The sequence below is a fragment of the Lynx rufus genome, unplaced genomic scaffold (genome assembly GCF_022079265.1).
Source record: "Lynx rufus isolate CCGP_SWC_20201006 ecotype Redwood Valley unplaced genomic scaffold, mLynRuf1.p SCAF_20, whole genome shotgun sequence".
Lineage (NCBI taxonomy): Eukaryota > Metazoa > Chordata > Mammalia > Carnivora > Felidae > Lynx > Lynx rufus.
The window spans coordinates 25013698-25028433 of NW_025814835.1; the positions used below are offsets into that span (position 1 = coordinate 25013698).

The 14736-nt window shown below is 47.2% G+C and overlaps 1 protein-coding gene across 1 annotated transcript in view; it reads left to right on the forward strand.

Annotated features, from left to right (window-relative positions):
* The window catches only part of MYO5B (myosin VB), a 203581-nt gene that overhangs the window by 40338 nt on the left and 148507 nt on the right, over positions 1 to 14736 (forward strand). The gene's annotated exons all lie outside the window — the stretch shown is intronic.

Sequence of the window (14736 nt, forward strand, 5' to 3'; positions counted from 1 at the left end):
TTTTACAGAGCAGATCTTGATAGGCACTGAAAATCCCTTTTACTTGAAGCTTCACAAAGCTGTTAATAACCCAAGACAAAATAAAACTTGTCCACACAAAACCCTGCACACAAGTATTTAGTTTTACTCCTAATAGCCGAAAAGGGGCAACAACCCCAACATCCGTCAACTGAAAAATAAAAATGGTAGATCTATGCAATGAAATACTGTTGTTCAGACCTAACATGGATAAACCTTGAAAACTTGATGCTACATGAAAGCCAGGCAAAAAAAAAAAAAAAAAAAAAAAAAAAAAAAAAAAAAAAATCACGTGATTCCGTCTCTATGGAAGTTCAGAATTCGGGAATCTGTTAGAGACCAAGTACATTAGCAAGTGCGTTGAGGGCGGGGGTGGACGGATGGAAGGGGCTGGTAGTGACCACAGGGCTGCTTTCTGAGGTGGTGAAGATGTTCTGACATTGATTTGAGCGATGGCTGCACAACTGAGCATCGTAAACACCACTGTACACTTGAAATGGACGAATTGTGTGGTATTTGAGTTGCATCTCCATAAAGCTGTTAACTTCCCCCCCCCCCACCAATAATAAAAAGTGGTAGCAGATTTAGACATGCTATTTTAGAGAAGGTGAACTGGAACTATATTTCCTAGATGGTATCATTTGAGCTTAGACTTGATAAAATAAGGCTGTTGACAGGTGGGACGTGGGCAGGGAGGCAGGTATGAATAATACTCTGTTGTAAAGAATCCTGTCCAGAAAGATTTGTGTTTCCGTATGCACTACCTGGAGGGGGATTCAATATCACACATGCTAACCAGTATGTCTGCAAATCTATTTTACTATATGCAAGAGGGTTTTTCCAAACCATAAGCCAGTCTTTTAAATTTATGTGTCATTAAAATGAAGATTTAAAAAGAAAATATTTAGGTCTTAGGGTACCTATAGGACTAGATCCTGGGCTGATACAGATCTTGGAGGCCTTGACAGTCCCACACAGCAAGGAAATGAAGTAAAAAGAGAATGGGATTAAAGAAAACATCTGGGCGGTAGGGTGGCAGGTTGCATAGATCTCTGATCTTCCCCGGGTTCTGGAGGCGTGGCCCACCTGGCACCTCGTCTTTGGCCCTTTCTCTGTCCATTCTCCACCAGCCAGGAAACCAAAACACAGCTCAGCAAAATGCACCATGCCATTGTGGTTGCTTACCTTGTTGATGATGATAGCTTCCCAGTTCGGCCCTGGAGCCTGTAGTAGTCCAGGAGACCAGGACTGGAGAGGACTCCAGTACTGGCAAGGATCTTCATACATTCCAGGTCAGCATGTGATGAATACAAAGAGGGCTGCAATCGTGGTGCCCATGGCACAACCGTTTTCCTTCATTAGGCGGCACAAAGGGTGAGCTGCCCCAAGAAGGCTCTGGGAGAAGAGCTAGCACAGTGTGACTTTATGTATCCTTGAGAAAGATACCTGGAAACTCCCAGAAAGCCGGCTTCCCTCACCCTGGGCACACCTGCTCCAGGAGAATATTTCTTACCTTAAAATCTAAAGCTATGGATTTTGATAAGTGACACTAAACACTAAAATAACACATGACCTTTGAGGGTCTTACAATTGAGGAGGGACTTCAAGGGAAAGTCCAAAAGGGTTTTAAAGACACACAGCAAGTATAAATTCTGGCCCTGGGAAGGTTTTAGGATTGCTTTAATTATGCAGCCCCCCAAAGATTCAGAACCCAAAATCTTCTCAAAGGTGTGGTCAGTCATCTGCATTAAGACAGCCCCTCTGTTCATAGGGAGTCACCATTGAGTTTTTTAGAAAAGGAGTTTGGGATTATTTTTTGCCCAGAGGACAAGGTAGCTCCGTAATTAGGTTTGTACCCCAAAAACTGCTGTGCAAGGAAAGACTGGGAAAAGCTTTAAGTCTTCGGTTCAGCTCTCTGGCCCCTGTTCTGTGACTGCACTGCACAGCCAATTCCCATTTCTGAACTTGTAACTCTTAGTCAAGGTCAATGTTAGCGTTATCATTGATGTGGAACAAGGTCCACTGGGGTCTTTGCCCAGGGTCTCAGCCATCCCTGATGTTTTCTCCAGTCTGAGGCTATGGTCTTTTGTAGGTTTTTTTTCAGCACAGATGCTGTCTTTTGTTTTAGGTGTTGCTTTCTTGTTGGCCTTTCAAGGGAGCAATTTCACACACATAGAAACTAGTTCAATGTTTTACCCCACGTAGGTATGTAGTGAAGAATTGCCATGTGACTGGTGGGCCCCTGAGTCCCCCTTGTCCTTCCCTTTCTTCTCCCCTTCCTGCTGCTGAGAGGCTTGTAGGTGCTCAAGTAGGCCTTAATTCCACTTCTGGGGTCCCTGTAGACCTACCACCCATGTCCAAGGGCATTTGGACTGTTACTCTTGGAAAGTACCCAAAGCCCCATTCTCTGCTGGGCTTGGCAGTGGAGGGGGAAAGAACACTGGGATCTGTGGAGGAAACCCTGGCTTTGGATAAATCATTTACACTTTGTATTGGTTTTTGTGCCTGCAAAGTAGGGGAAGGAGTGTTATCTGACCTGCCTCACAGTGCCAGTGGAATGCTAAACAGAAATTTCAGATGCGATCGTGTAGTAGGCTAGAATTGAGATTGATTACTGTGAATTTTGATGATGCCTGTTATTTAGGTCTTCTATTTTATTGCTAATTCCTCACTGCTTATATCTGTGCTATATAAAAAGGTATTTTATAGGGGGCACGGAGGTTCCTGTTGATTGATAGGAACTGTCTGTTAGAACCAAGATCTTACTCTCTTGCCCAGCCCAAGTGATGAAGGATCCTGTGATCTCTCAAGGCTATTTTTGGCCTAAAAAGCAGCTGTTGCAAAAGTTCAAGGCTTGACATCAGTATGGTCTCTTCATCCACTGAAATGGTTTCATTCATTTACAAGATTAAAATCTCCAGGAGTGGGTGCAGGTGGGGAGGAAGTCTTGGCCAACCTCAGCCCTGAATACTGTGAGGAGGGGTCGGCCCACACAGACGTGTAGGTGGGATTTCCCAGATGGTGCAGACCTCAGGCTGTGTCAGAGGCCTGCATGTTGAGAGAAGGCAGGAGGAGCCCTAAGACTTCAGTTTTGCTAGAGCTGTTTTTGCGGCTCAGCAAGTTTTCCTGACAACCTAACGAATGGTTGATTGGCTTTCCATTATTAAATCTTTTCCAGCCCATTAAAGCATGTCTTTGTTTTGAGGACTCAGAGGGGTTTCGAGACCTGATGGGTATGATTCTTTTCTGTCTCCAAATCCACAGACTTGGGGGACATGGTGCAAAAGAGACCCACTGTTGATAAATAACCAGAGCCACTACTCAGTGCACATTTGCTCTGAGTGTGGCAGTTCCTTGAATGACCTACTAAGCCACAGGAGTGCTTTTACTTTCACATGGACCTCTTCAGGCTGAAGCAGATGTTTTTCCCAAAGCAGCCCCTCCTGTGGTTGGATGCACGATGCATTTGAGGACCCCTGACCTCTGGCAGGAAAGAGTGCTGAACTGGATGCCCAAGTGGGGCTCTGCAACTTGGACTTTGAACACGTTATGTGGTGTCCTTGCCTTGTTTCCTCCATGGGAAAGAGAAAATGGTAGGAACACCTACTTACAGCTGGTTTTTCGGTACTAGTTTCTTAGATCACCTCTGAACTGGTCTTGAAGGGAGAGACAGGATTTGAAAGTGAGGCTGAGGGAAGGCAATGGAGAAGGAAGAATTCTGTGTTAAGAGGCAACAGGAAGAAAGCTGAAGAAAGTGTGGGAGAGCCTGGACAGTTCCATCTGACTGGAGCTAAGATTTTGTCACATGGCACTGATGACCACTTCCTGATGATTTGTAGGTGTCAGTATTTGCTCTACCCGAGGTGGTAGTCAAGGCTCATGGGGTCGAGCTGGTTGCCCACTTCCCACAAAGTTTCAGATTTTTTTTTTTTTTATAGCCTGAAACCCTTGGTTTCCTAATCTCCCACTTCCCACAACCCTATATGTCCAAGGTCCCCGGTGAGGCTCCAGAGTGCAGAGCACACTGGGAATTCTGCCCTAAACTCAGCTGGGTGGCTGTTTCCTGTGGCACCTGCAATGGAGCCAGCTGAGGAAAACCTTTGGTCACGTGAGGCCCTTCCCTGGGCCATACTCTCTCTCACCTTCTATACCCTCCCTTTGGGCCATGTGAGTGAAGTAGCTAAAAGCTGGAAGCAGGAAGGGGGACTATGTGTGGAAGCTAGAAAAGAGCACGGTGAGCTGGAATGGACAGAGAACCTAAAAAGTGAAGAGCCTACTCTTCTTTAACCTGGAGGCCATCGTGGAAATGGTTAGTGTTTTTTGCCAAAACAAAACCCCAAAAAACGATGTTGAAAAGCAAATGCTGAGCCTTATTTTTCAATTCTGTGTTAAGAATCCTGAACAGACCCTCCTTGCTTAGCTAGGGGACCCATTGAAGAGAAAAGGTTGGAAAGCTCTTACCCTTCAGATCTACTAGCAGAACGTGGGCATTGACATAGCTAGCTGCTCAGTTTTGCCACCGATCTGTCAACTGACTTTTGCCTGAGAGAAAGGCATGAATTCTCTTCCCCGTATCAAATCCCTTGTCCAGGATCTCTTGGAGCCTTTATTCATCTGGGGGAGCCTCTGATCTGTCAGCTTTGTTATTTTTAAGGAAAGAGAAATCAAGTCGCAAATACTTTCTTTGACCTGAGCTTCCCTTATTCCCTTAGCATATCTTTTTCTTAGAAGCTTTGCAATTGAACTTAATTGTTGCTTAGGCTCTGGTGCATTTTCAAATTCACACCTGCACAGTTCCCCTTCCTGTATCAGCCTCTGGGACTCTTGAATTTAGTGACCAGAATATTGAATCATCATGAGATTCCTAAGGCAGTTTGCTTCCCCATGTTTTAGGTCTATCGATTTGTGCCTGGAATCAGTAGTCTAATTTTTTAAGCTATATGGGCAAAACTCTGTGAAGGTTGAGTGTGCATTTTTGTAGTCAAGTAAAGCCTACAGCAGCATTAGTCTAAGATGATCAGTGATATTCATGATCAAGGTACATAATTGAGGCATAAATTTCTAAATAGCTGGCATGAATGACCAGTTGGCGGTACTTTCCTGTAGCCAAACTGAGTTCTCTTCGCCTTCAGTATCTATTCATTCATCACGAACTATTTATTGAATGATTGGGTGCCAGACTCTGGTTTGTCCACAGTATGTCCCAGGGCCTTTGGTTCCCACCATCAGCCAGTGCTGAGCACCTGTCCTGTTTCCCCACCCCAACCCAGTCCTGAATGTCTCATATTTAAAGGGTTGAAGAAAGCATCTCTAGATTAGGAATGGGAGGGTATGGAGAGAACACATAACTTAGAGTCTCCGAATGGAAGCATGTGGAAACCAGAAGCAGGGATGGAGGGCTGAGGCCACAAACATGGTCTCTTTTGAGCCAAACCCTTACCAAATGGAGCAGACTCCCTAAGATAACCAAGGCGGGTTCAGCTTTAGGTCCAGGTGTTAGAATTTCATGGCCAAGGAAGAGAATCCTGAAATATCAAAACAGCGCAAGGGATGGAGAAATCTAGTCTAGGGATTCTCGTGGTGCCCAGACCAGTGTCACCCAGGAACTTGTGAGAAAGTACATCTAAAAATCGTTGCATTCCCAAGGGACAGTATTGGCCTACTGAGGGCGATAGGATACAAATCCTAGAGAATCACTGAACTTCTGGTAGGCTTCCATTTTAAGGCTTGGAAGTTTGTATACTGGCTTTATGGTTGAAGCTGTTTTCTAGTGAAGAGAACCTTGCCCTGTAGCCAGAGGGGTGTTGGGTGAGGGGTAGGGGGTGGTCTCTGAAATCTGCCCTCTGTCTCCTCCAGCACAGATAATGGTGTTTCTGATAGGCCTTTGGGAAATAGAGGGCCTGATGTAAACATGGTCTCCTTAAAAGTTGGCGTGATTAGTGCTGTGTAAAGAGGCATGGTTTTGCAATTGGGTGCGCACACACAAAAATCTTTTGAAAAGAGAATTAGGTACTTAACCTTTTTGTTCCACTTAACACATTTACATGTATCAAATATAATGTATACAATTATAGAAGAAATGGGCTATCTCGAAAGTGGCCAGAATATTTTAGGGAGTTGTGGTCTAGAAGATATGAGGGATTTGTTCATTAGTACACTAATGGCGATCCAATAACTAACATTTTGTAATGAGGCATGTAAATATTTAGTAGCTGCAGCAACTATAATATGGTGTCAAAGCCACAGGGTTGGTCTGATAAAGCTGGAGTTTTGTTTGTTTTTTTTTTTTTTCCTCCTCAACTGAAGGAAATGTCAAAGTTGCTAGAATTTAGTAAAACTGAAGGTGTGGTTTTTATTCCATCTAAGTTTGTGGGTCTCTGAATTCTATCCGGTGGGCCCTGGGTTAAGCAACCTGGAAGTCGGAGATAGTATGAAACTGTGTTTATTTTTCCCAACTGCTGGCATTAGCAGGCACGAGTATGTTCTTTGTGTTGCGTTTCTGTGTTGTAACGTCCAAAGCTGCCTAGCCTGTGCCATTATGTTAACTGTGTGCTGGTATCAGTAATGTAAATCCAGTTGACAAAACTGATTTCTAGGTGATTGGCCATAAGCCGTTTGCTAGAATACTGGAAATTAAAGGCTTCTATTGTCTGCACCCAGAAAGAATTGGTTAAAGATTCTGTTAAGCTTCTCAAAGCTAATCTTTGTTTTAAATTCCACGTTGCGCTGTATTAGGCTGATGTTGACAGATGTAGGTTGCAGGGTATTTGAACTGCTAATTTAACCTTAGTGGGACTAATGTGGCAGAAATGTGGAATTAAACATCCAGGCCCCACCCCACAACTGGATTGTGATCCAGTTGGTTTGGCGTGGGATCCAGCTGAGATCAGTTTGGGAGCTCTGCAGGTGTTTCTAGTGTACATGCAGGGTTCGTGAACAAATTCGGGTTCTTTGCAGAGTATTGCCAAAGACCTCTGACTTGCCTATTGGGATCTGATTGTCCTAAACTTGACATCTTCCCTGAACACTGTCTGCTCTTCCTTGTCTTCTACACGGCCTGACGCCTCTGCCTGGAGTGGTTTCTGGGAACAGATCATCATGAAGGGCCTGGCACGCTGAAAACGTTGACTGCATCCTTCAGGCCCCAGGGTGTCTCATGCAAGGGTGCTGGGCAGGGCCTGGGTACATTTGAATGAGTGTCTTAGAAATAGCTTTCCAGCAGTGATGAGGAGAACAGGTGGTGCTTTGGGAGGATCTGGGAGAGAAGGGGTGAGGAATGGGATTTGGGTCTAGATGAGAAAAAGAATGGAGGCACTACAGCCAGCTTTGATGGAGTAAAGGGGAGAAAGGAGTCAAGGGCCCTTCCCAAGTGCCTCCTTGTTGCCGTGCGGAGCACCCCAAACTGTCTGTGCAGGGAGCAGAGTGGGGATCTGGGAGAGCTCCGTTTTGGGTGTGCAGACTTCTGGAGTCCTGTGCAGCCTCCACACGTACTTGCCCAGTGGGGGGTGGTGCAGGTGTTTGGCTCCTAGGATCAGTGTGGGTGGGGAGCTGTAGCCAAGTGTGGACAACTTTGGGGTGGCAGGGGCACTAGGGCAGATGAGATCCCCTTAGAAGTAGCCTGGAGAAATGAGAGATGCTGAAATGTACCTTCACAGATGCTTTATTCTTTCATCTTTTCGATGTAGGGCATCTATGAAAAACTAAAGGACCTTGTGTCTTGCTGGTCGCTTGGCAGAGAGGCTGTGTGGTACCAAGAAAGAGCTGGGCTTTAGCCTGGGGTGTTCACATGCACCTGGCCTCAGGAACCAGCTGGACTAACGCAATTTACTGGGATGTGTTCATTCACTGATAAAGTTTTCAGAGAAGAGTTGGAAAAGTGATACTTACTTGGCACTGTAAGGTACAACCACATGTGTGTTGTAGTTCGCCCCACCCAATGACAACGTTTAAGACAAGTTTGTAAAGTGTAAAATAGCACAAAACATTAGCTTCTGGTGCTCCTCCTCCCCTAACCCCCCAAGTTTGAGTTCCAAAATGTTTATGACCTTAGTAGGTAATTGTGGTTAACATAGAATGTATCACACAGCTCGACTCTAACCTGGATCTGGAATCAGTGCGGGAGTAGCGGGAGGTCTTCGGGATCATCTTCCAGCCCCTTATGTTAAGAGCAAATAAAGGGGCACATTCCCATCCGTGCTGAGGAGCCCCTAACCGGTTTGTCACCCCTGTACCTGCTTATCTGCCAGCGAGAGTCCGGCTTGGTTAAGCTCCCCACAGTTCTGTGAAGCTATCACATGTGAGAGGAGACAGCCTCTCTCGGGAGCACCAAGTAAGTGGAAGGCGTGGATTCATTTTGCTGCTACCTGTATCATGCTATACCTCGGAGATTTATAAATAGAAGTGAGCCCTCCGAGAGCCGCTGTGAAACTGGAGTGGGAAAGTGATACTTGGATGTTAAATGCGCTAAGTACTTCTACACCGTCGGAAGGTTCAATTTCATCTTCCTGAAGAGACACTTAGAACTCTTACTGCTAAATACAGACTGAGCAGTTTCTAATGAATATTTTTGACGGCCTTCCCGAATGACTTGAGTTGGGGACTGTGCCTGAGCACACATTCCCTTATGTGGTGGAGGGGGGAGGGTGTGGCAGTGCAAGAAGTCGGTGCCTGATGGCAGAGGGACTTGGGGATGCCCATCTGCCTCGCTCCCTCTGGGAACCCCTCACACAGGGTACTCCTTCTGGGTGCTCCCTCCAGGTGCCCAGGGTGTTTGTCTGCCTTCCCACATGGAGGTTTGGCTCTCTTGTTGGAAGGGGTCATACCTTGCCGGCCTTACTCTCCTCTCCTCTCCCCACAGAACCATTCTGCTTCAGCCCTCCACACAACTTTACCTAACTTCTTCACTCCAGGGTTTTAATACCCTTTTGTTTCAGTATAGCTGTGTGTTCGTAGCCCTAAACGTTGTATTGTTTCTTTGCACTGGAGTTTCTAGAGACAGTATACCATATTACTATTGTCACTTTTTAGTCAGCATTGCTTTGAAGATTACTTTTAATTTTCTTGGCCTGTTTCCCAATTATGAACTCTGTACATGGTACTGACACAAATCTCTTTACTGAACAAAGTTCTTAATTAAAAACGCTTTGGATCCCCTTTTGCTAGCATAGTTGTTTTTTTTTGTTTTTTTTGTTTTTTTTTTTTTTTTTAACTATAGTAGATGATCTGTGTTGTGATGAGGGTGTTGAAAATACAGAGACTCCATAGACAGGCAAGAAACAGTAGATTGATTATCCCATTAGTGAACAGAATATATTCTACTGACACCCAAATTTCTGGATGATTTGTTGCTAGAGGAGGAAGCGATGGAGGGGCTTAATGATGTGTTCAGAGACAGGGTGTCCTTCCTGCCGTGCCTTAGCCGGGCTTACCCTCCCTCCTCTTGGGCGATGGCTCTGTGTCAGGGGCTTTATGCTGTGAAGGCAGGGTGGTCAGGGAAGAGCTTCTGAAGAAGTCCTGTCAGGCTTTAAGCTGAAGATGTCAAAAGCCAAACTGTACTGAGGACACCTGATTCACATCAAATCTCTTGCATTAAGCCTAGATTTGTTCCGGGGCAGGGAGGTGCGGCTCACTGAGGGATGCCGTCTTCTACAAGAAGGAGCACGATGATAGTGACGTCCCAAACGGCCCGTTGTGAACTGGTGCAGACAGAAAGAAACCTACATGGGAGTTTGGGCTTGGTGTCTCGCTAGCTGAGAAGTTTGGGTGTATTTCTTGGCTTTTCTAAACTTTACCCTTCTCTTCTTTAAAATGGGAAGACTGGCACCCAAAAGTCTTAAGAGTCCTAAGCAGGGGGTACGTGGCTAACAGTTTTATGTACCATCCTAGCATGGTGTAAATGGGTGGTAATTAATTGCACCAAAAAACAGTAATACAAGAGCTGCCAAAGGCAGAGGGGGCGTGAGTACCAGGCATCAAGAATTGGGAGATCAAATAGAATCCTTTTGAGCTAGCAATGCTTCGGGCAGCTGTAAAGTAGGAAAGGGGTGAAGAAGCCCTGTGTGGCTTCAACTTAGCAAACAAGGGGAGGAGTGACCAAAATAAAGCTGGGCCTGGAGCACAACAGAGCTGGGCTAGCAGAGGCTACCCTTTGAGGGCCGAAAGCCGGGGAGAGAGATGACCCAGTATTCGCATACAGAGGGTCCCAGGAGGAGGGGGTGTGCTGAGAGAGGTGGGAGTAGATGTCAGAAAGCTGTCCTCATCGGGGCACCTGGGGAGCTCAGTATGTTGAACGTCCAACTTCAGCTCAGGTCATGATCTCACGGCTTGTGAGTTCGAACCCCACGTTGGACTCGGTGCTGACAGCTCAGAGCCTGGAGCCTGCTTTGGATTCTGTGTCTCCCTCTCTCTGCACCTACCCCACTTGTGCACTCACTCATGTGCGCGCTCTCTCAAAAACGTTAAAAACAAAAAAAAACTTAGAATGCTGCTCTTGTTACGCATGTCAGAGGTGGTGATGACTGGGACTGAGGTACAGAAAAGGGGACACAGAAATGCAATAGGACATACCAACGTGGGGCTTGAGGGAAAGTGAGGGATTCACGGTGATTCCTAGGTTTGTGGCTGTCGTTGGTGAGTGGAGGCTGGTGCCACTTCTGTGGACAGGGCATGGTGGGAGGGGGGAGGAGGGATGGGGGAGAGACTTTGGTGCCAGGAGGCCTGAGGATTCAGGGTTAAAGTGAGTGCTTGCCCTCCGCGGGTTCTTAGTTCAGTGACTAGTGTGTGGGCGGACTGTGGCTGCTAGAACACAGGGCCAAGTATGAGGACAGGGGTGCCACACAAGCCCCCGGGTGGGGCACGTGGTGTTGTCTTCACATCCAGGGTGGTGGTTCTGGAGCTGTTCTGGGGTTTCTCTCAGTCGGCTGGAGTGGTGTCTCCCTGAGCATTCTGTGTACGTGTTGTCGATTGGGAGGCCACAGGTGACAAATTACTCTCCACGGGAAACCCAAACAAGACCGTATTTCAGCAGGATTTCTTCAAAATAAAGTTCCCACGGTGTCTGGCTGATGAGCAGAGCTTCCCTTCACTGGAGCAGCCTCAGGGGCATTGAAGTGGTACCTGTTTCCACTGTCCTTCCCAGGAGGGCCGCGTCCAAAATGGGGAGGAGGGGCGATTGACCTTGCTCAGGGAGCTCAAGGCCTTACACTGGTTTGGCGGTAAATGTTTTCAGAAGGTGGTCTAGCAATATTCCTGTCTCTCGGGGATCCAAGATGGGGATCCGCTGTGAACTGGGGAGCAGCTGTGTGTTGGTTGCCCGTGTTTTCCCTGGTTGCTGGAGGATGCGTAGGTCCCTTAGGGTCCTGTGCTCTTGCCTGAGGCACAGGCCTTTGAGGGACTTTTCCTGTTGGGGGTAATGCATACTTTCCTCACGACAGCCTGGACCTGAATAACACTTGGGTACGAAAGCCCTTGGCCATTGGCTTCTTTTGCTAAAGGGGGTTCTGCTGGGCTTAGGAGAAAATGATTTATTAAAAAGCAAATTGACCCAAGTTGCCAGCTAAGTCCTATTCACAACTGGGATGAATGGATGGATTATGTTTTTGAAGGATATTGGGTAGAATTCCACGCTTACAAATACCTAATGCAGAACCAGCCCGGAATAACCAGGATTTGAAATGGAGTGCTTTTCCCCACCTATACTTCCTATTAGGATCTTGGTAGTAAAATCCTCCAATGTCGGAGACCGAGGAGATCAGTCGGGGAGTCCCAAGTCACAGCCTGTTCTCTAGAGGTGAAGAGACAGAGGCCCAGAGAAAAAGAAGTGACCCAAAGTCACACAGCAGGTAAAACGACCAGGAGTGACATCAATACAAGGTAGAATGCGACAGTGTCTTAAAAGTGGTACAGAGGCAATGATGTAGGCTTTAGAAGATGGGGAAATAATGCCCTGCTGGGATGCCTGAGTCAGGATGTGGGGGGGGGGGATTTGCTTGGAGCAGGGCTTGAGAGAAGGTACATGGCAAAGGGGCGAGGTCAAGTAGAGGGAAAACCATGCAGGGCGGTGGTGGGGAAGTGTGCAGTTTCAGGGCCAGTAGTCCAGTTTGGCTGAACTCCAACACCATCATTGCAAAGAGTGTCGAGATCGTCTCCTATAACCTTGCAGCAAATTGGGGGGATGGGTGTACACTCTGCAATGTGGTGAAGGGTTACAAAGCTCCTGCTGATGGCCAGAACCGGGCCATCTGCGAGCCCCGGGCCTCCAGGTCCTGAGTCACTTACCATGGCTGACGTCATTCCCTGTCAGGGAGCTGAAGCCGCTCCCTGTACCTGAGAGAAAGGAGTCACAGAATCCCAAACAGCCTCCAGACCCTGTGGTCTCAGCTCAGAAACTCCCGGGGAAGGTCCGAGGCATGGGAGACACAGATTCCCAAGCAGCCCCTCCAGAGGCTGTGCAGCGAGCCCAAAATCCCAAGCGAGAAACCCAAAAAGCCTCCAGACCCTGTGGTCTCAGCTCAGAAACTCCTGGGATAGGTCCGAGGGATGCGAGACACAGAATCCGTAGCAGCCCCTGCGAGGCCCCTCAATTAAAAATGCTTTAGAATGGGGGGTGCCTGGGTGGCCCATTTGGTTAAGGGTCCAACTCTTGGTTTGGGGTCAGGTCATGATCTCCCTTCATCAGCCTCTGTGCTGACAGTGTGGAGCCTACTTGGGATTCTCTCCCTTACTCTCTGCCTGCCCTGCCCCCTGCCCTCACATTCTCTCTTGCTCTCAAACAAACTTAAAACATTTTAGAATGGTCTAACAAGAGGTGAATTTGGGGCTCCTGGGTGGCTCAGTCAGTTAAGTGTCTGACTTCAGCTCTGGTCATGATCTTGCAGTTCAAGAGTTAGAGCCCTGCATCAGGCTCTGCACCGACAGTGTGGAGCCTTCTTGGGATGTGTGCGTGCGTGTGCGCGCGCGCGCAGCGCTCTCTCTCTCTCTCTCTCTCTCTCTCTCTCTCTCTCTCTCTCTCTCTCTCACACACACACACACACACACACACACACACACACACACAAATAAACTTTAAGAAAAAAAGAAAGTGAACTTACCTGACTTTAGCCTACATGTTAAACATCAGATCTGATATCCATCAAATTAGGCAGCAGTTAGCACTAATGCCATTGTCCACACGTTGTCATGCCCCAGAACATGTTCTGTGTCTCCAGTTTGCTGTGTGTGCTGCTGCCTCGGGGAGCCTGGCGGCCCTCACCCCTGCCCCCACTGCTCTGGCTCCTTCTCTCCTGGCATCCATATGTAGCTCCCAGAGAACCTTCCTGAGTTCTTTGGGTAGTCTTTACTTTTCCTTCACATGTGATCCTCTGCTCAGGACTAAGGCTCAGATGCATCCTGTGCTTATCGATTTATTTTAGGTCGAACGTAGAGGCTTTACGCAAAACTTCAAGCCTGTGGGTGTGGCTCCTGCAATTCAGTTCTCCTTCTGGCAGTTACAGGTTGTCTCAAAGATGGCGTCAAGCTCAGGTCTGTTTCAGAGTGTTCACGGTCGAGGTCTGGAGGTCCAGCTGCTAATACTCTTAGTTGTCTGGGAGGGCTGTGCTTCTGAGCTGTTTTCTAGGGAGTTTATTGTGAAGTATTGAGAAGAGAGGTGACACCTGTTGTTATCCCCAGGGGTCCGATGGAGGTCCTATGAAATTCAGTGAACATGGGAAACACAAGCATCTGCTACAGGCTTCTTTATACAGCATCTTTCAATGTAAAGATTTCTCAGAAACAAGGGGAGAAAAGAAGACACTCTAATGACAGCAGGGATATCCTAGAACTATAAGAGATCTCAGAAAGCCGCTTGTTTTTCCTCCAAATATTTGGTGGGATTTACATGTTTTCAAGTAATTGCTTGGATAGCCAATTTGGAGCATCCATTTTTTCCCCCATCTTAATGGTGTCTACTGACCAATGGTATTCACTCAGATCCATCCCCATTTGATGATGAGTTTGTGTGAGCTGAGACCACATTGCTCTTTGCTGCACTTGAATGGTGGCTGTGTGTTAGGGTTTCTTCAGCCCAGCCTACTTGGGGCTCCCACGCCTAGCCCAGATCTCTGTCTTTCTAGTCGTCCTCTGGTTGACATCGGTGTCCTCACGCTGCTTCCCCACTGCTTGGCTGTTGATCCAGATCAGAAGCAGAGCCAATATTTGTTCCCCTTGCTGATAAGCTGCAGTCTACTTGGGTTGATAATGAGCAGCTTGTGGTGCTTCTCTTTTCCTTCTGCCCGTAGCCTGCTCTGCCCAGGAAGCCACAGGAGCTGGTAGTAGTGGGCCAGTGCCAGGAGGTTAATCTCTAGGAGTGTATATTTTGTGCCATGCGCTCTAGAGGGACTGGAGACCGAGAGCAACGTGTCCTCCTGGCAGTGGATTTGTGAGCTGGATGTAGATGGCTGAGTATAGCCATTACAAGCAATTCGTTTGCCAAACCTGTTTTCCAAACATTTGTTCTCGTTCTCTCGTGTTCTCTCTCTCTCTCTCTCTCTCTCTCCCTCTCTCTCTGCTTGAACATCCATGTTCCTTAGAGGTCTGAGAGGCTGCTCTCACCATTACTTGTCACTCATTCTGCTATCTGTTTTAAAGGGATAAATATAGATGCATTTATATCTGAGGGAGAGTATCTTCTTTCCCCTTTCCATTTGGTCTTACTGAAATCCCTCTGACTGCAATTGATAGCTG